The 21,360-nt window shown below is 53.4% G+C and overlaps 1 long non-coding RNA gene across 1 annotated transcript; it reads left to right on the plus strand.

Moving 5' to 3' along the window:
* Nucleotides 1-2,470: 2,470 nt before the first annotated feature.
* LOC148222293 (uncharacterized) lies at nt 2,471-4,180 on the plus strand. Its single transcript, XR_015806421.1, has 3 exons — nt 2,471-2,631; nt 2,826-2,923; nt 3,143-4,180. It is a non-coding gene; the product is annotated as an uncharacterized LOC148222293 (long non-coding RNA).
* Nucleotides 4,181-21,360: the final 17,180 nt, after the last annotated feature.

Raw genomic sequence — 21,360 nt, forward strand, 5'->3', positions numbered from 1 at the left:
TGCTCTGGATGGCTCTCCTGCCTCCAGCACACCTGGCTCCCTGCTGGAAGTTGTCCCAATTAATTTTTTTTTTCCCTGTTTTCTTTTTTTTTTTTTTTTTTTTTTCCCCTCCTCCCTTCCCTAAAAGCTCAGCTTTGTCAGCGCTGACAAAATGTTTGTTTGCTGCCTCCGTCGGGATGGAGCTGCGGGGTGGGAAATCTCCTCTCCTGCATCTGGGAATGCCGGGATTGGAGCGTTTTGCTCTGCAGGGAGGGTGGCACTGGGGACAGGAATTGGCTCTGGGTGACACCACAGCAGGGAGGGGACACCAGCAGGGGTGGGCACCTCTCCGTAGGGTCATGGAATCATTTGGGTTGGAAAAGGTCCCTAAAATCATCGAGTCCAACAATTCCAGCACCGCCAAGGCCACCCCGACCGTGTCCCCAAGTGTCACATCCACAGGGATTTAAATCCCCCCAGGGCTGGATTTCCTCTCACGAGAGTCATGGAACAAAACCAAAGGATCCTGAGGGACAATTCCATTAAAAGAGGGATCCCTCAGCCCCTGGAATTGCAGAGGGATTTTTGGGAAGCAGCTGGGGATGGAGGGAAAGCCCACCCTGGGGACAGGGCAGATGTGGCACCGCTGCCCCTGGAATCCATGGGATACTCCTTGGATCTTTGGGAAGTGATGCTTCCTCCTCTGGATCATTGCTGGGTGGGGTCCTGGGCTGGGGTCTCCCTTGAGGACACTGGGTTTGTCCCCAGGGCTGGGGACAGGGACAGGGCTGCTCCAGAACCTCTGGAATTATCCATTGGCTCCCACATTCCTGGGATTTGTAACTGAGGCCTGAACTCAAGGAAGGAGCAAAGGACAAGGTCTGGGAAACGTCTCCTCCTTCAGAGGCACTTCCAGGCCTTGTCCTGGCAGGGACAGAGCAATCCCTGAATTCCTGTCCTGGCAGGGATGGAGCAATCCCTGAATTCCTGTCCTGGCAGGGATGGAACAATCCCTGAATTCCTGCCCTGGCATGGGTGGAACAATCCCTGAATTCCTGCCCTGGCATGGGTGGAACAATCCCTGAATTCCTGTCCTGGCAGGGATGGAGCAATCCCTGGATTCCTGTCCTGACAGGGATGGAACAATCCCTGAATTCCTGTCCTGGCAGGGATGGAGCAATCCCTGAATTCCTGCCCTGGCATGGATGGAACAATCCCTGAATTCCTGCCCTGGCATGGGTGGAACAATCCCTGAATTCCTGTCCTGACAGGGATGGAACAATCCCTGAATTCCTGCCTGTTTTTTTCCATGGATAACCCAGGAACAGCCAGCCCAGGCTGCACAAATTCACCTTGCAGAGAATTCCACGAGTGCCGGATTTATTCCCAACCCCCTCCATAGGAAATCTCCCAGTGCTTCAGAGCAGACCCAGCTCCAGCTTCTCCCCCTCTCTGTTTATTTCCCGGGATTTTTAATGGCTTTTTGGAAGCCTGTGCTCAGCCTGCAGCTATTCCAGAGCCGTGGGATGCAGCTCTGGGTGACTAATAAGGAATTTATGGAGCCTCGGCTCCAAGATTTCTCCAGCCAGACACGTTGGGACAGAGGCCTTGGGCAATGCCAGCCCAGCCAAGCTGGGCTCAGACTGGGAGAACTGGGAGGATGAACAGGCCCTGGATGCTGGGATGCCTGGATTTCCATGGTTGTTCACCTTTCCCAGACACCCGGGAGCCAGGCAGTGATTCCCACCTGGATTCACGGCCAGGCCTGGAGAGGAAGAGGCAAATTCCTGCTGGGATGGGGCTGGAGAGGGCTGCTGGCTGCAGCAGGAGCCTGGAATGATGGAATGATGGAATATCTTGAGCTGGGAGGGACCAGCTGAGTGCAACTCCTGGCCCTGCACAAATCCCGGGAATCCCATGCTGTGCATCCCGGGGAGATGCTTGGGGGGGGGCTGGCAGAGCCAGGACCCCCCTGGTGGCTGGGGACACCCTGGGGACAGCAGTGCCAGTGCTGGTGGCAGCCCCGTGCCCTCACTGACCATCCCTGTCCTGAGCATTCCTGATCCTTCAGAGAATTCCCATTCCATCCCTGTCCCTGCCTTGAACATTTCCATCCCAGTCCTGAGCATCCCTGTCCTTTTCCTGCCATCCCAACCCCAGTCCTGCCCATTCCTGATCCATCCCTGCCCATCCCAATCCTATTTCTTCACATTCCTGATCCTCCTCTGCCCATCCCAATCCCAGCTCTGGGATCAGGGCTGGAATGGGGCCGGCCCTGCTCCCCAAACTGGGCTCCCACCCTCGGCTGATCCAAAGTCGGGGACACTCAGGAATCGGGAACAAAAAGGGGGGGGATTCAGGGAATTGGGGGATGATCCCTCTCCCAGCAGGATGAGGAAACTGGGAACTGAGGAATGCAGCAAAATGGTGGAGAAATTAATAATTATCCAAAGCTCATCCCTATCACTGCTCATCAAAACATTCCCCAACTCCATCCCAGGCTCCTTTCTCCTCCCTGCCTCCAGTAAGTGCTTGAACATCCCTTTAAAAATTAAAGGAGGAGGGTTCTGGAAGAGATAAGGGATAATTGCCTGGCTTTGACTGCGGCATTGATGTGAAAATAGGATTGGAATTACTCACTCCGGTTGAAAGGTTAGTTGAAGGTTATTACAGGAAAATTGTTATTCATCCATTTTTTCTGTGCCGCTGGATAGCCCCAAAGATTAAATCCGGGGAGCGCATAATGACCCATCAGGGCGGACAATGGTGGGAATAATCTCCAGAGGCTCCCGAGAGCCTTCCCTGAATAATTCATGGCTCAGCAGCCCTCCCTCCCTCCCCGGCAGATTACACGGGAGTTTTCTTTGGGAAGAGATCATTTAAAGGAGCTTTAAAAACCACCGCGCTTTTGGACGGAAGTGGAATTACCGGCAGCATTCCCGAGGTTTGTTTATGCCTCCATAAATCTCCTTTCCCGCTGACCTCCGTGCCATGGGAACAAAACGCCGCGGGATAAAGGGAGGCTTTGTTCGGGATGGAGCTGGAGGAGCTCCCGTGGGGCTTTTCCTGCTCCGGGCAGGGACAAATCGGAGCTGTTCTGTCACCTGGCAGGAGAAATTCCTGCTCCCCTGAAATCCATCAGGAATGATTTCCTTCTTTCCAGGAGGAGGCTGGTGGCGTTTCTCATCCCAGAATCCCCGTCCTGCTGTTCCAGGTTCCATCCCCAGCTTCCCTGGGCTCAGCGGAGCTCCGGGATGAGGAGGATGCTCAGGACATCCCCTGGATCCTGCTGGAAAACCAGGAGCACTTCCCGGCCTTGCCACTGCTCCTTTCCCTCCTCCAGCCCCTAAATCCCGGCCTGGCTCCGGTTAATGCTTTAATTTCATCTCCTGGAAGCGCTGCTATGCTTTAAAATCTGATTGTTCCTTAAAAATCCCAAGATTTCTGGAGATTTAGGGATCCCTGGCATCGTCGGGATACTGGAAAATAACTGAAAAAAATATCGTGGATAATAATTGATATTTACTAAACGCTTCATCGTTATCAAATCCAAATTAAATCCTAATTAAACCTTCTCCAGGAAGGAGGATGAGGAAGGATGGCGTTGCTGCTGCGGGGTGAGCAGGGGATCCTCTGGATTGGGAATCTGGGGGATTTATCAGGATTTTGGACAGGTTGATCTTCATTTTGGGCAGGTTTCTATTGATTTGGGGTGGGTTTAGCTTGGTTTGGAGCAGGTTTATTTTAAGCTGAAGGGCTCCGTGCTGGAGTGTGGAGCTGAAGTGGCTCCTCCAGCCCTATTCCCATCCCAGAATTAATGAGGAAGGATTTTCCCGGGGGGAATGGAGCAGGTACAGAGCTGCTCCTCCCTCCCCTGCGAGGGAGAAGGGCTGTCAGAAATAATCCTGGAGTTTAAGGATGTGAGCAAGGACTTTTATGGATTTAACAGGAAGCTCCAACGTAATTTCCCACTAAAACTTGTGTCAATAAATCATTTTTTAATTATAAGCTCCAATTATCAGCTAAGCTCGGCTTAATGATCTCTGGAGTGGTTCCTCCTTCTGAAGCCCGGGAAGGAACTTCTCCTCCTTCCTCTGGAGCTGCTGCTAATTTTTTTCCCAGCACCTGGAAAATCCTCCCCCCGGTGCCCGTGTGTCTGACGGGATCCGAGTGAAATCCAAGCCTCTCCAGAATCAGGGGCTGTCCAGAGGCGCATCCAAAGCTGCATCCAAAGGCTGCAGCTCCGTCCCAGCCCCGGCACAGCCCATGAGCCAGGCATCGATTGAGGGCCCCGCCGGGATCGGGGTCACGTTCCCACATTCCCGGGAATGCTCAGGAGCGCCCTGGGGGTTATTCCAGGATTTGGGACACGAGGCAGTGCTGGGGGAATCCCCGGGAGAAGGGGCTGGATGATTCCCAGCTCCTTGGGATCCAGTGGATCCCTTTTGTCTGTGCTCCAGGGTCTGGAGAGGGATCCTTCCCATTCTCCAGGGGATCTGGGCTGGGAATCGGGAGGAGGAGTTAACAAGCTGGGAAAAGAGGAGATAAATGGCTCTGGAATGCTCCAGCCTAACTCAGTGTACCAGGGATGATTCCTGATGGATTGAGCTGGGAATGGAACTAGGAATGGAACTGGGAATGGAACTGGGAACGGAGCTGGGAATGGAACTGGGAATGGAGCTGGGAACAGGCTGGGAATGGAAATGGGAAAGGAGCTGGGAATGGAACTGGGAATTAAGCTGGGAATGGAACTGGGAATTAAGCTGGGAATGGAGCTGGGAATGCATCCAACTCCTGCATCCAATGGATGCATCCAACACTTGCATCCCATGCACGGCACCAACAAATGCATCCAGCACTTGTATCCAACACAAGCATTCCATGCCAACACCCAGCACGTCCATCCCTGCATCCCACCCCTGTTCCAGCACAGAATCCAAGCCCTGCATCCCACTGGGAGCACGCCCCAGCTCATGATCCCGCAGCGTTCCCCCATCCTCATCCTCATCCACAGGCAGGGAATCGCTGCCTTCCTGCTGTTTCCAACCCTTCTCCCACTTTTCCCTGCCTGGATTTCCTCCCTGGCTGCTCTGGAGAGGGATTTCCCATCCTTGGGCAGGGTCACGCCGGGGGTAGCGGCATTCCAGCCGCTCCAGGATGGATGGGGCCGTTGGAGCAGAGCTTCCCTGCCATTTATCCTCTGCCTTTCCCTCCTCTGGATTCCTCCCCTCTGCTCCCGGGCCAGGAGACAGCACGGATAGATTTTCTAAGATCCTTTCTTCTCCATAAAAAAAAAAAATATTGGATGGCGGCATTGACAGAGCCGCGGGTGTAAAAGGACAAGGAAATATTTCCAAACGGTTTCTCTGGCAGCTGAGAATTCCAGCTCCTGTCGCTTATTGACCTCTAATTGTTTCCAGTAGGAGCAGGAGACAGGAAGATCAATAGGGATGGGAGAGAGTTAAAACCCTCCTGGTGCACTTAACTGTAGTTAGGAACCACTGGAATTCATCTTCCCGGGATTTCCAGCTGTAATTGGAACATTGGGACTGCTCCGTGCTCTGGATTCCGTGCAGAGCATTAATTCCCTCCCCAACCCCGCTCCTCGCCTGGTGCCAGGGCTCAGAGCAGCCTCGTGATCCTCCAGCTCTCAGGGTTTGGGGGTTGGAAATCCAGGAGACCCAAATTTGGGGGAATTTTAGAGGAGCAAGAGGATTCTGGCCGCTGGAATCCGAGGGGAAAGAAGGGATGGATGAATGGAGTGAGGAGAGCACGGAGATACGGGAGAGGATGTGGGAATGAGGTCCTGGAGAGGCCGGGAGAGAGGCCCAGGGATGGAGCTGGATTTTCCCACATGGAGCTGAGGTGGCTGGGAATGTTCTGGGTGATTTTGGGGTGGAAACCAGGTGGCCACCACCGACTTGGTCCCATCCCTGCCACCAGCGTTTTCCTGGGAATTGAGGTCCCCTGGGAGCTCCTCTGGCCGGTGTTGGTGCCGCAGGTGCCGATGGAAGCTCCTGGTTCCTGATGGAAACTCCTGGCTCCCAATAAAAGCTCTTGGCTCCCAATAAAATTTCCCGGCTCCCAATAGAAACTCACTGTTCCCAATGGAGGCTCCCAGATCCCGATGGAAGCTCCCAATAAAAGTTCCCAGTTCCCAATGGAAGTTCCCAGTTCCCAATGGAAGCTCCCAGTTCCTGTTGGAAGCTCCCAGTTCCTGTTGGAAGCTCCTGATTCCTGTTGGGAGCTCCCAGTTCCTGTTGGAAGCTCCCAGATCCCAATGGAAGCTCCCAGTTCCCGATGGAAGCTCCCAGTTCCCATTGGAAGCTTCTGGTTCCTGATGGAAGCTCCCAGTTCTCAATGGAAGCTCCCAGTTCCCATTGGAAGCTCCCAGATCCCGTTGGAAGCTCCCAGTTCCCGATGGAAGTTCCCAGTTCCCATTGGAAGCTCCCAGTTCTCGATGGAAGCTCCCAGTTCCCAATAGAGGCTCCCAGATCCCGTTGGGAGCTCCCAGTTCCCAATAGAGGCTCCCAGTTCCCGATGGAAGCTCCCAGTTCCCTTTGGAAGCTCCCAGTTCCCACTGGAGGCTCCCAGTTCCCTTTGGAAGCTCCCAGTTCCCATTGGAAGCTCCCAGTTCCCATTGGAAGCTCCCAGTTCCCTTTGGAAGCTCCCAGTTCCCATTGGAAGCTCCCAGATCCCGTTGGAAGCTCCCAGTTCCCATTGGAAGCTCCCAGATCCCGGCGCTGCTGTCACCGGGAATCAGGGCCCAGCCCTAATCTGTCATTAACGCATTCAGCACTAATTGCTGGCAGGGTGCCACGCGCCTATTTTCCCGTTTTAACAAAACATTTATGCATGGAAGATTTAATGCCAGGTATCAAGCATATCATTGTAAATTTACCACTAATTAAGCCTAATTAAAATAATTAAATGGCTGCGGAGTCACAATGTGAATGAAAATCACATTTCCTCTGGTGTGCTCGCCCCTCTCCTCGCTGGCCTCACTCCGGCTTCCCAACACAGATATTTTCCCATTTGGATGCAGGAAAAGGAGAATTCCATCCCCACCATAACTCTGGGATGTGGGGGGGAAGTTCTGCAATTCCAGGACCTGTGGAGATTTTCCTTTCTGGGGATGAAGGATGGAGAAGCTGACAAATCTGTTCCTCAGAGCTGCTGCATATTCATCACTGCTCGGATTTTAAATCAAAGCCTGAGCCGTGAATAATGGATGGGATGGGATGGGATGGGATGGGATGGGATGGGATGGGATGGGATGGGATCCAGGAGCTCCAGGGGATGCTCTGGCCAGTAATTCCAGGAACTCCAAGGGAGGGAAGGAGGGAGGCTGGGTGGGAAAGGGAAGGAAAGGAGGGAGGCAGGGAAGGAGGAGCCCACGGCCTGGCCATTCCCATTCCCCATTCCAGTCCCCATTCCCCATCCAGTCCCCATTCCCCATTCCAGTCCCCATTCCCCATTCCAGTCCCAATTCCCCAGGCCATTCCCATTCCCCATTCCAGTCCCCATTCCCCATTCCAGTCCCCATTCCCCGGGCCATTCCCATTCCCTGCTGTCGCCATCCCCTGTGTGGTCCCAGCCCGGGCTCACAATGGGCTCAAAGCTCCTTTGTGCTCTGGCTGTGGCTGCGCCCTTTTAGGCTCGGCTCATTCAAGGCCAGCCTGGCAAAGCTCCGATTAACCTTTGCCTTCCCAGGCATGGCCTCGCTCTCCCTCAGGGCAGGGTCCCGGCACCCTTGGGCTGCTGTGAGGGAGGGGCCGGGAATGGCCGGGAATGGCCGGGAAAGGGTTGGGGTCCCGGCAGATTGGCCCCATTCCTGCTCCCTCTGATCCCAAATAAAACCCCACAGATCCCGGGCAGGGCACCGGGATGAGATCCAGGCATGGCTGCTCCAGCGGGATTGGGATCTCCCGGGATACAGCGGGGCAGGAAGAGCCACAGTTTGACCCTGGGACAGGTGGGGCAGGTGACACAGGTGACACAGGTGACACAGGTGACACAGGTGACACAGGTGACCTGCGGGATTTGGGGACAGGCACAAACCTGCGTTCCTGGGAATTAATATCATCCTCCTGCCAGGGTGTCATCATCATCCTGCTGTGATGTCATCATCATCATTGTCATCACTTCATCATCATCATCATCCTGCTGTGATGTCATCATCACCATGGTCGTCATCATCGTCATCATCCTCCTGTTGTGACGTCATCATCATAATAATCATTGTCGTCATCATCATCATCACCCTGCCATGACATCATCATCCTGCTGTGACGTCATCCTCTCACCGTGACATCACCCCCAACAGCATCCTCATACTGTGGCATCATCCTCCCATTATGACGTCATCATCCCCTGCCATGACATCATCCTTCTGCCATGACATCATCCTTCTGTGACATCATCCTCCCACGGCAGCATCCACCATCATGACGTCATCATCCTCCTACGACATCATCCCTCTGTGACGTCATCCTCCCGCCATGACATCCTCCTTGGTTCCCCATCCTCCATTTTCTGGGAATCACATCCTTCCCTGAGGGACACCAGCACAGAGCCCCTGCCCAGGTGTGCCCAGGTGTGCCCAGGTGTGCCCAGGTGTATCCAGCTGTGCCCCCTCCCCCTTTTTTTCCTCGTGCCCCCCGCGCAGCTCCAGCTCCTCCCCCTGGATCAAACATTATTTTTTTCCCGTGGATTCCCATTTTTTTTTCGCTGGGAATTGACCCCTCTGGCATTCCCAGATCCGTGGGCAAACAGAGCCGTTTGTCTCCGTGTTTGCTCAGCTCATCCCAAATATTTGCCTGCCAAGCGAACGCCGTCTCCCGGGACGTGCTATTAATGGGATAATTAGGCAGCCGCTAATGAAAAGGATTCCTGGGAATTATGGCAGGATTTGTTTTGGCATTTGGAGGCTGGAGTGCTCCAATCTACCTGAGAGTTAATTAGTTAATTAGCGCTGGTGGAACACACCTGGAAAAATAGGGCAGCCAAGGAACGCTGCGGTTGATTTTCCAGGAGTGTGTGGAGCGAGATTTGCCATGGGATTTTTGGGGGAAGAAAACAAAATCCTCTTTCTTTCAGCTTCCCACAGGTTGGGATCTTGAGGAAAAGCTCAAATCCCGGCGATTTGGGGCGTCCTGATCCTTTCGGGGTTTTTGGGGAATGGCCGAGGATTTTCCGGATTTTTCCCGGTTATGTAACCCCGCCCTGGCTCCCGCCGGGCTCCGGGTGCCGCTGCTGGTGACAAACCCCGCGTGGGGCTGGCCCCGCGCTGATTAATTAGGAAATTACATTTATATAACCCCTAATCCCCGGCTGGGCCTCGGGAATTACATCCAGATTAGCTCCGAGCCCGAGAAAACCCCGGGCTGGAATTATTGCCCGGGCACACATCGGCAAATTGGACCGATCTTGGGGGGAAAACGGCCAAAATTCCGCTTTTTTGGGGGGTTTTATTTCCCTTAATTCCCTCCTCCCGCGGGGCCTCCGAGGGGTGAGAGCTCCGTGCAGCTGGAGCTGATTCCGGCTGAACGTGGCCTTCGGTTTTCCCAACAAAATTGCTTTTATCCTCGCCAACATGTGTTCCCAAAGATTACCGGGCTGTAATCCCACACGGCTTAACCGGGGGGGGGGAGGATCCAGGAGCGGAGCTGGGCCGGGATTGGGAATCCTGGTTATTGAATTAGAAAGAACCTTAAGGGATAAAGGATGGGGAAGGGGGGATTGGAATTCTTGGGGGGATTTGGGGGAGCCTGGCGGTCACAACAAATCATTTTTAAAGTGTTTTTGTGGATTTGGTTTTTTTTTTTTTTTTTTTTTTTTTTTTTTTTTTTGTTGTTGTTGTTGTTTTTTTTTTTTGTTTTTTTTTTTTGTTTGTTTGTTTTTTTTTTTTTTTTTTTTGGTGGGGAGGGTTGGTTGGAAAATAAACCGTGGTTCTGGATTGATCCGGATCTGATCGTTACAAAGGACAGGATTTCCCTGGAATTACAGGGACACATCCAGGAGGGAGCCTGGAGGATTTGGGAATGCTCCATTAATGCACAAAGTCCTGCGTGGGTTCCCTGCTCCGAGGGAATTTTGGGATTAATCCATCCTGGAGAGCTGGGAATTCCTGATAGGTTTGGGATAGGAAAGGAAAGGACTCGAATCCTCGAAATTCCCTCTGCCCCAGGGAGTTTGGGGTGACCCAGTGGGGCTGGAGCTGCACCTTCCTCATCCTGTCCTGGTGAGGGGATCCAGCTTTGGGATTCATTCCAGGTTTGGGATTTGCTGGAGGGAGGAATTGCAGATCCTGAGGATTCTGTTGTCTGGGAGAACTTCTGCTGTCCCAGGATAATTCCTGATGCCCTGGGATAATTCCTGTTGTCCTGGGACAATTCTTGCTCTCCCAGGATAATTCCTGTTGTCCTGAAATAATTCCTGTTCTCCCGGGATAATTCTCACTGCCCTGAGATAATTCCTGCTGTTCTGGAATAATTCCTGCTCCCCCAGGATAATTCCCACTGTTCCATTCCCTGAGAGGATTGTGGGGATTAAACGAAATCACGAGACACAAATCCCAGCCCAAATCTGGGATTTTCCCCTGAGGATCAGGATTAAAACTTTGGGAAGTGGAAACTTTTCCCTTGGCCAATCCAGAGGGTGCATTCCCACCAGCCAGGCCTATCCCGAGGTGCTGGGAACAATTTTGGGAAACCAGACACCAACGGGATCAGCAAATCCCCCTCGCATTCCCTGATCCCACTGAAGCACTCACGTGGAGATGGGGTTGGATTTGGGGCTGGTTTTACCCTGCCAGGACCCAAATCCTTTCGGATTTCCCATAAAATGTGACTGGTTGGGATCAGCCCATGGATCTGCTCCAGCCTGGCCTTGGACTTTTCCGGGGAATCTCTGGGAATTCCATCCCGGCTCTCCCTCCCCACCCTTCCCAAAATCCTGTCTATCCCCTCCCAAATCCCGGCTATCCCTGCACTCTGGGAATTTGGGAATAAACCCCTGGGAGCCTCCTCCTACAGGGAGCAGCCACCATTCCCTTTAATCTCCAGGATTTTCCTCCCCAACCCTGGAAAAAAAATGTCATTTTTTGGCCCCATTTTTCCACAGCAGTGTCAGGCAGAGTAAGGAGATTATCCCGCTGCAAACCTGATGGAAAAGATTCCCTTTAAAGTTCAATAAATAACGAGCTCCAGAGCTGCTTCCCAGAGATATCAGGACATAAAAAAAAAAAACAACAAAAACCTCTCAGTGGTTGTTCTTTAAAGGGGAAAATAACCCCGAGCAGCACTGCAGGCAAAACCTGGCGTTCTTCTGGGTTTTGGGGCAGACCCCAAATTATGGGTGGAGGTTTGTCCCCCTGTTCCTGAGGGTGGAAAAAAAAAATAAACACGGTTTAGGGAGACCATGGGGGGATTGTGGGAGGAGGAGGAAGAGGAAGAAAAGGAGAAGGAGAAGGAGAAGGAGAAGGAGAAGGAGAAGGAGAAGGAGAAGGAGAAGGAGAAGGAGAAGGAGAAGGAGAAGGAGAAGGAGAAGGAGAAGGAGAAGGAGAAGGAGAAGGAGAAGGAGAAGGAGAAGGAGAAGGAGAAGGAAGAAAAAGAAAAAGAAAAAGAAAAAGAAAAAGAAAAAGAAAAAGAAAAAAGGAAAAAGAGGAGGATGAAGAGGAGGAGTGACCAGGCCGCAGGAGACTCAGCAGAATTTGGGATCAGCCCTGTCCGGAGCAGGAATCTCCTGTCGGCCACCCCGGGGCCACCCAGCTCGGGGCTGTCCGGGACCATCGATGTCCTCCCTCCCTCCCAGCACACACACGGGGCTTTGGGAAAGGTTTTCCCTTTGTTTTTGCTTTTCCTTTCCCGGCGCTGCAGCTCCATTGGAAGCCCGAGGGATTTATGGCCTCTCCAGTTTATTGTTGATACAGATCTTTATCTGCCCCGGGCTTATAACTGACATTTAAATTACACTGCAAACAATGAATCAATATTTATGGATTAGCGCGCCAATACGAGTTGTCCCGGGATTCTGGCTCCCGGCAAACGGGACAATGAGGTCAAGGTCAAGGCTTTGTCTGATGAGGGATCGGCACAGACAGGAGCTGCCAGCCGGGTATTGACTTCCTAATAGGAACGCATTTATGGCCGGCACCAGCCCCTGGATGCAGCTCCCGCCTCCGCTTCCCATTCCTGCCCTTTTCCCCGTGATAATTTGGGATCGGGTCAAGCCCCGAGCCCGGAGTGTTTCCCCCGGCCTGGAAAAACGTGGAGAAATATCCGGGAGAAATACCCGGGAGAAACACCCGGGAGAAATACCCGGGAGAAATATCCAGGAGAAATACCGGGGAGAAATATCCAGGAGAAATACCGGGGAGAAATATCCAGAAGAAACACCCGGCTCCTCAGAGCCCCCCGCTTTTCCAGCCCTGATTTTCCGTGGGGAAAGACCCCGAGCTCCTTGGAGGGGATCAGGGGTTGGGAAATTCATCCTGGGCTCTGGGAACCCAGAGGAGTCAGGATCAATCCTGCACTCCTTAAAAACTTCCTGGGTTGGGTTTGGGATCATCCCTGAACCTCTTAAACCCTTCCTGAGTTGGATTTGGGATCATTCCTGCACCCCTTAAACCTTTCCTGGTTTGGGCTCATCCCTGCACTCCTCTAAAAACTTCCTAGGTTGGATTTGGGATCATCTCTGCACTCCTTAAAAACTTCCTGGGTGGGATTTGGGGTCATCCCTGCACTCCTTAAACCCTTCCCGACTTCCGGCTTCCAATAGGAACTTGTTCCCTTTTCCTTTCTGAAATCAAGAGTCAAGCTGGCCAAAAAGAAAAAAAAAAAAAAAAAAAACAAAAAGAAGAAGAAAAAAAATTTAATAATCATTATTTATTTTTTAGGGCTTTTCCCGGCCCTGTTCCTGCCTAATTCCAGCAGCAGCAGCCGTGTGGATGTGACACTTGGGGACGTGCCTCAGTGGTGGCCTTGACCCTGCTGGGTTGGAATCAAGGATCTCAGAGGGCTTTTCCCGGAGAAATAATTCCCTAATTCCACGATTTGAACAATTCCTTAGAGCATCAGGAACCTGCTGCTCGCTGCCCGTCACAATTCCCAAGGATTTCACTCCGGGCAATGCTCCCCGTGGGATTTTCCCCCCCTCCAATCCCTGAAGAGCCGCACCCCGAGCGGGAAATGGGGCAAAAAGGAGGGATTTGAGGATTTTTTTTTTTTAGGCGCTGTTTTTGATCCCCCTCGTTAAAACCCATCTCAAAACTCGCCGGGCTAAACGAGCCCCGCGTTTATTTACATTATAATCATCGGCGAGCCTGCCAATTGTGTCAATTATTCTTTCCTCGGGGCGAGCCGAGCGTTCTTTGTTCCTCGCTGGTTTTACAAAAGTGAAATATAGGTGAGGTTTCGGACCTTTTAATCCCCCGATGTAATTACTGCTCCCCGCAGGCTCGGCCGCGTTTCAGCTCCGCTGCCGGGCTCAGATTAGACACACAAAGTCCCTGCTCTCCATCAAAGGCTTCCTTATCTGCCCGAGACAGCCAAACAACAAACCAGCCCCAAATCTCGCCGGCCCCGCTGTTTATTTGAGCAAGCCCGAAATAAATAAATCGGCTGCAGCCGAGCAGGCGCTGTGCCCTGAGAACGGGGGCGCCTGGGTGGGAATTTCCAGGAGCGTGAAGAGGGCCCGGGACTAGAGCGAGGCTTTTTGAAGTGCTTTTTTCCACTTTTTTTTTTTTTAGGAGGCCAAAATGAGGATGAAACTAAAATGACACGAAGAAATAATCCCCCATTCAACCCTGAAAGGATTATTCTAATTACTTTGATTATTAAAGATCAGACAGATTTTTTTTCTCTCTCTCTTTCCCCCTCCTCCTTTTTTTTTTTTTTTTTTTTTTAAATTTTTTTTTTTCTCTCTCTCTCTTCCCTGCCAACAGAAAGTAAACCAAGCCCCGAAATCCAAATCCTCGCTGGGAATTGAGGAACGTCTTAAGTAAACAGCGGGAACAAACGGGCTGTGTGAGGATCCGCAGGGTCCGGCAGCCGGCCCGGGGGGGGTCCCTTTGTGCGGCCTCAATGGGGGCTAAACGCCCCCCGAGCCCCCCGAGCCCCCCGAGCCGGGGGCCGCGTCTCGCCCCTTTCAGATGCAAATGCGGGGGGCTCGCCTTTATCCCCGCTCCCGAGATGCCGGTGTCAAGCTGCGCCCGCCTGAATAAAACCGGGAATTTAGGCTTTGCTGGGATCGCCGTGGGTTTTTTGGGGGTTTTATTTTTTTATTTTTTTGGGGTTTTTTTTTCCCCTGCGGCGGGAGGGGCAGCGCAGATGGTGCCGCCGATCCCCCCCCCCTCCTCTGCATCGGCCGCGATTCGTTTAAGGAGGCTGTTTGTTTCTGCTGATGAGGGCTGTTAATTTGCACAGCGGTCTCATTAGGCCTAAACCACCAATTAATTTCTTTTGTTCTCATTAAACGGCTGATTCCGAAACATTTTCGGCAGCCACAATGGATGGCTCCGAGCCGCAGCCCCGGCATCCTCCCCGCCAGGGCTGGCAGCGCTCCTGGAGCCCCGGCAGCGCCGGCGTGCTGCCCGAAAGGCTGGCACGGGCCCCGGCTCTGCCCTGGCTACCCCAACATCCTCCCCAGAGCCTCCCTGGGCACCCCAACATCCTCCCCAGCAGCCCCAAAAATTCCCTGGGTACCCCAGCCTCCACCCTGGGTACCTCAGCATCCTCCCTGGGCACCCCAACGTCTTCTCCAGCAGCCCCAAAGATTCCCTGGGTACCTCAGCATCCAGCCCCAAAGATTCCCTGGGTACCTCAGCATCCTCCCCAGAGCCTCCACGGGCACCCCAACGTCCTTCCCAGCAGCTCCAAAAATTCCCTGGGTACCCCAACCTTCATTCTGAGAACCTCAGCATCCTCCCTGGGCACCCCAACGGCCTTCCCAGCAGCCCCAAATCTTCGCTGGGTACTTCAGCGTCCTCCCTAAATCTTCCCTGGGTACCACAACCTCTACCCCGGGTACTTCAGCATCTCCCCCAAATTTTCCCTGGGTATCCCAACCTCCACCCCGGGTACTCCACATCTTCTTCATCACTCCCAGCATCTTCTCCAGGCATCGTTTCCAGCCCTGGCATCCTCCCCTGGAGCCCCAGCGCCTGCCCCTGGGTACCCCGGCATTGTCCCCTGGCACCCCCTGGGTACCCTGGTGTCTTTCCCAGCTATCCCAGCATCTCTTCCAGGTATCCCAGCATCCTCCCGACACCTCTGGCACCTTCCTCGGCAGCCCTGGCATCTTCCCTGGCAATCCTGGCACCTTCCCTGGCAATCCTGGCATCCTCCCCCCCGGCCTCAGCGGGAGCCGCTCCCACATCCCGGGTGCTCTCCCCGCTCTCCAGGATGATCCCAGCTGGAAATCCGGGCACCAAACGCGTCCATCCTGCCCCGAGCTGCCACACCGGCCTGGAAGAGGATCCGGATCAAAGCCCCGAGCTCTCCCCTTCATTTCCCCAAATCAAAAATAAGATTTGAGGGGATTTTTTTAGTTTTGTTTTTTTTTTTTTTTTTCTTTTCTTCTCCATTCTTTTCCCCCGTGAGGGGCGTGCCAGGGCCAGGAGGAGCCTGAGCCTTGTGTTTCCCAGCTTGGCCACACAATTCGCAGCCCCTTTGAAGAGTCCTTGAGTGTCCCCGAGCGATTTGATGTCCCAAAGTGTCGCCTTTTGTCCGGCAGTGCCGCTGGGGCGAGCACTTAGCCCCGCTTGACATTCCTGCGGGTTTGGGGGAATTAAAGAGCGCAGGGAAAACTCCGGGCCGGGCTCGTCCTGGGTCAAAAATTCCCAATCCCAACCCCGGCAGGGATAACCTGGATTGGGGTGTTGGTTTTACGGTCGGGGCTGAAATGCGAAATAAGGAATGGAGAAATAATTAATGGGAATTTGGGGGGGTTGGGAGAGCAGGAGGGGATGGGGGAATTGGGGATTTGGGAGAAATGGGGATTTGGGGATGTTTGGGATGAGGACAGGCAGGGATCTGGGAAATGGGGATTTAGGGGAAATGGGGATCTGGGAAATGGGGATTTGGGGATGTTTGGGATGAGGGCAGGCAGGGATGGGGGAAATGGGGATTTAGGGGATGTTTGGGGTGGGGACAGGCAGGGAGCGGCTCATCCCAGCCTGGAGCTGCTCTGTCCCCGTGTGTCCCCAAACCTGGGGATCCCGGGGGCTCCTGGACGCTCGTGGATGTTCCTGGTGCCCCTGGTGAGGAATGGGAATTCTGCTGCTTCCATTCCGACTCTCAGGCAGGTCCTAAACGCGTCCCTGGCCTCGCCAGCTTCTGCTGGTGTTTTGTAAATTCCATGAAAAATTTATAGCCAGGACAGAAAAGGAAAAGGGGAAAAAAAAACCAACCCAACAAAACCAACCAAACCAACAACAACCACAAAAAAAAACCCCACCAGGGCTGTTCTCAGCTGAGCCTCTCCATAAATTATCGGGATTTGCTTCCCAGGGTGGTCCGGGAGTGCGCGCCAGACTCGCCCGCGTTCCAAGGGGGAGGATCCCGAGGTGAAGCCTTGGGAAGGGGAGGGGAAAGCGGATTATTTAAGGAAGTGCTGGAGAAAGCAGGGACAGGTCCCTGAGGCTCCAGGGGCTCGGCAATTCCAGGCTGGGATTGAGTTAATGGCAGGGCCCTCCATCCGCAAAGCTGGGGAAGGCTCCCAGGAATTTCTGAGGAATTTCTGAGGAATTTTTGGGGATTGTGGCGAGTCAGGCAAGGGGATGGGGCTGGGGAGGAATTCGGAGCTAGGGAGCAGCACCGGGATGGGGCCGCTCCAAACCCGGCTCTGAACATCCCAGGGATCCAGGGGCAGCCACAGAAATCTGGGAATCCCTTCCCAGCCACGAATTCCTTCCCAATATCCCGATTTCCAATGGAAGCCATTCCCTGTGTCCTGCCCCTCCATCCCTGATCCCAAATCCCTCTCCTGGAGCCCCTGCAGGCTCTGGGCTCTCCCTGGATCCCGCTGGGAATGCTGTGCCTGGGTTCTGGCAGAGCCATCAGCAGCTCGGGTTCAGCCCTCCCGGGCCTTTAATGAGCCATTAATTAACCCCAGCAGGTGCCGGGGAACCAAACCAGGAAATCCCGGTTCCCTCTCATCCCGTGCTCTCCTCATTCCAAGGGAGCGGCTCCCGGTGTGTCCCACAGTGTCCCTGTCCGGATTTAATGAGGGATTTGTTTGGGATTCCCATCACCAGGAGGACCTGGAGCAATTCCAGAGGCCACGGAGCTGCTGTGGGAATGTTCACGTGGAGAAGGGAAGGATTCCAGGGAGAGCTGGGGAGGGATTTGGGATAAGGGATGGAGGGACAGGACACTGGGAATGGTTTAAACTGGGATAATGCAGGGTTTGAGATGGGAAATTGGAATGGAATTCCTGGCTGGGATGGAAGGGGATGAAATGGAGCCAGGCTGGGAAAGCTGGGAATGTTCACCTGGAGAAGGGAAAAATCCAGGGAATGCTCAGAGCCACTAAAGAGGACCCAGGAGAGCTGGAGAGGGATTTGGGATAAGGGATGGGTGGGATTTTGGGAAGGAATTCCCGGCTGGGCTGGAATTCCCAGATTTGCTGTGGCTGCCCCTGGATCCCTGGAATGTCCAAGGTCAGCTTGGAGCAATCTGGGATAGAGGGAAGTGCCCCTGCCCTTGGGACGAGCTTTAAAACCCCTTCCCATCCCAATCCCAATCCAAACCATTCCAGGATTTGAGGATTCCAAACCTTGGGTGTTTGGGGGATGCTGGGCTGGGATTCTCCATTCCCTGCCAGTTCCCAGGGGAAACTCTGCCCTTCCAGCCTCCCTCCATCCCAGCATTCCCAAACCCATGGATCCACTGCTTCTTTTCTGGAATATTCCACGTCCATCCCAGCATTCCCAAACCCATGGATCCATTGCTCCTTTTCTGGAATGTTCCACGTCCATCCCAGCATTCCCAAACCCATGGACCCACTGCTCCTTTTCTGGAATGTTCCATGCCCACCCAAGCAGAGGGGACACGGTGCCACCACCTCTGCCACCAGCACCCCTGGGTGCTCTCCCAGCCTGGAAAAGCACAAAAAGTTCGATTAAATCATTAAAAAAAAACCCCCAAAATCTCCCAAATCTCATTCAGGCTCAGCCACCCCCGCAGCTGGCTTTAAATTTTAATTTTTAATTTTAATTTTAATTAAATGGCCTTAATTTTTTTATTTAATTTTTTTTTTTTTTTTTTTTTCTGACGAGCACAGAACTGCTGAGCCCCGGGAGCTCCCCACACCCTGGGGACACCCACGGGGTCGGATTTTCCAAGCTCAGGCGGATTCCTGCAGCCTCTGGAGCTCCTCGGTTTTCCTGAGGATAACAAGGCTCCTGTGTGCTCCCAGTTTTTGTTTGGGGCTGGAGCTGGCTCCGGGGGGAAGTGTTGTGTGAGGGTGTTGTGGAAAAGCCTTGGCTCCATCTGGGAGCTGTCAGGAAAAGGCTGAGCTCAATCACACGTTGTTATGAATAGAAGCATTTGAGCCTTTTAAAATTTCGCTTTTATTTCCCTGCTATTTTTATTTTTTTTCCCCCCTCTTTTTTTTTTTTTTTTTTTTTTCCTTCTCCCTTTTTTAAAAAAATTTTTTTTCCTGCTCCCCAAGGTAAATTCCAGCTGCGATCAACACTCCTCAGGAATTCCCCTGGAGGAAGTTGGCCGGTCACCAACTCATCTTGTAAAAAAAAAAAAATAAAAATAATAATAATAATAAAATATTCATTTTTCCTGTTGAGCTGAGATGAAACAATTCCCTGGAATTAACGAGGCTCATTTTGGCCAGCCCAGGTTCTGCTCCAATTAAAGTTTTTATTGTTACCCAGAAAAGCCAAAAAACCCTAAAACCCCCCCATCAGGGGCTGCATTTGGGGCTGTCCAAGAGATGCTCCCAAACCCATCCCAGCATTCCCAAATCCTGGATTTGGGTTTTTCCAGGCAGAAATCAGGTAGGCTGCTTTGCTTTTCCACCTTGGCTTTGGTTGTTGTTAAAAAAAAATTTAATTTTTTTTTTTTTTTTCTGGTGGTGGTGGCGGGGGATGAAACCGAAGGAGTTTTCAGCCATCCCTGCGGTTTTCCAGCGGGATCCAGGGAAGAGGAGCAGGATGAACATCGGGGCTGGTGCCAGGCTCTGGAAGCAGCGAACAAAACCGAGCACAGCGGCCCCGCACAACCGCTCATTAGAGCTCAATTAGCGTAATTAAAACTGGGGCGGGGGCTGAGGGGACCCCGAGAGCCGCCACCAGCTGTGCCCAGCACGGGAAACTGGGAAAACTGGGATGGGATAATGGGATGGAAGGGAAAGGGGATCCCGGTATCTGGTGGGCAGATTGTGGGGATGTGGCTGCGGAACGGCTGGATGGGACACGGGATGGGGACACGGGATGGGGACAGGGAACACGGGATGGGACACGGGATGGGGACACGGGATGGGACACGGGATGGGGACACGGGATGGGGACATGGGATGGGGACATGGGACACGGGATGGGGACACGGGATGGGGACATGGGACACGGGACACGGGATGGGACACAAAAGATGGGATGGGACACGGGACACGGGATGGGGACACGGGACACGGGATGGGACACGGGACACGGGATGGGGACACAGAACATGGAATACCATGGGACACAGAACATGGGATGCCATTGGACACAGAATATTCTGTGGGACACAGAACTTTCCATGGGACACAGAACATTCCATGGGACACAGAACATTCCATGGGACACAGAACTTTCCATGGGACACACGACATTCCATGGGACACACGACATTCCATGGGGACACAGACCATGGCACAGGTCACAGACCATGGCACACAACATTCCATGGCCGTGGCCCAGCACGGCTCTGCTGCCCCCGCCCCTTTCCCAGCGCTGCCCCGAATTCAGGGACGCATTTCCCAGCCTGGGAAAAGCGATTTGGATCCTCCAGGACCAAATCCCTGCCTTTCCATGCCCACAGAAGGAAATCCCGGGTGGAAAGTGGGCAATGCCACCCAAAACGGCCGCGTGCCAGGCTGCCACCTTCACACCCTCAGCATCCCGAGGGAATCCATTCCCACTCGCTTTTCCAGCCATTTCCAGCTCTGCCTTCCTAGCCTGGCAGCCTTTAAAAAACACTCACGAACCGATCATTTAAAATTCCAGAGTGGGTGGGGGGGCGGGAATAATTGGATTATAAAATCTGGGAGCTGGCTGACAGCACAAATGGGAATGGGAGAGCCCAGCGCTTGGAAAAGGCAGAGGAAAAGCAGGAGAGGTTGGAATGGCGGCTGGAGCCTGGGGGTCCCTTCCCGGGCTCTCCCCATCTCCCAACAAAGGATTCCTCACAATCCCGACCTTTCAATGGTCCCCCGTGTCATCCCCAGGCTCCAATCCCATGGAAATTCCCATTCCAGGGCTGCTCCTGCCTTTCAGCCCCGCCCCTGCTGCAGGTCCTGTCAGGTCACATCCATCACTGGAGCCCCCGCAGCTGCCCCAGGTCATGGAAGGGCTTTGTGTCCATCGGGGAGCTCGGGAATTCCGCTGGGAATTCTGCTGCTCACACCGGGAACTGCCTGATCCCAGCAGGATCCCTGAGCCCAGAACCCCAAAAAATCCTGATCCCAGCAGGATCCCTGAGCCCAGAACCCCAAAATCCTGATCCCAGCAGGATCCCTGAGCCCAGAACCCCAAAATCTTGATCCCAGCAGGATCCCTGTGCCCAGAACCCCAAAATCCTGATCCCAGCAGGATCCCTGAGCTCAGCATCCCAAAAAAATCCTGATCCCAGCAGGATCCCTGAGCCCTGCACCCCAAAATCCGGATCCCAGCAGGATCCCTGAGCTCAGCATCCCAAAAAATCCTGATCCCAGCAGGATCCCTGAGCCCTGCACCCCAAAATCCTGGCAGGAGCAGGAGCAGCCTGGGGGCTGGGAAAGGGATGGATGGGGTTTGGGATTTAGGGTTCGGGGGCTGGAACCTCTCCCATCAATCCTGGGCTCCATCCCAGCTCAGGGGTCCCTGCCAGGGGGGTCCTGTGCCCCCCAACCCCCCCCATTCCTGCCTTTCCCCCCCTCCTCCATGAATTCCATGGGTCACGGGGTTCAGAGAAACTTTGCTTGCAGTTGAGCTTCAGTACATTGACTTTTTATTCTTTTTTTTTTTTTTTTTTTTCTCTTTTTGGCCCTTTTTTACAAAAAACCAGTGGTAGTTATTAACAGCTGTACAGATTTCTGCTACATACTTTGGTGTGAAGTTGAGAGCCTGGCTCTGGGGAGGCTCCTGAACACGCAATTCCTGCATTTTTCAGTCCTGGAATTTCG

This window comes from Sturnus vulgaris, chromosome 13 (assembly GCF_052056855.1).
Source record: "Sturnus vulgaris isolate bStuVul1 chromosome 13, bStuVul1.hap1, whole genome shotgun sequence".
Taxonomy (NCBI): Eukaryota; Metazoa; Chordata; class Aves; order Passeriformes; family Sturnidae; genus Sturnus; species Sturnus vulgaris.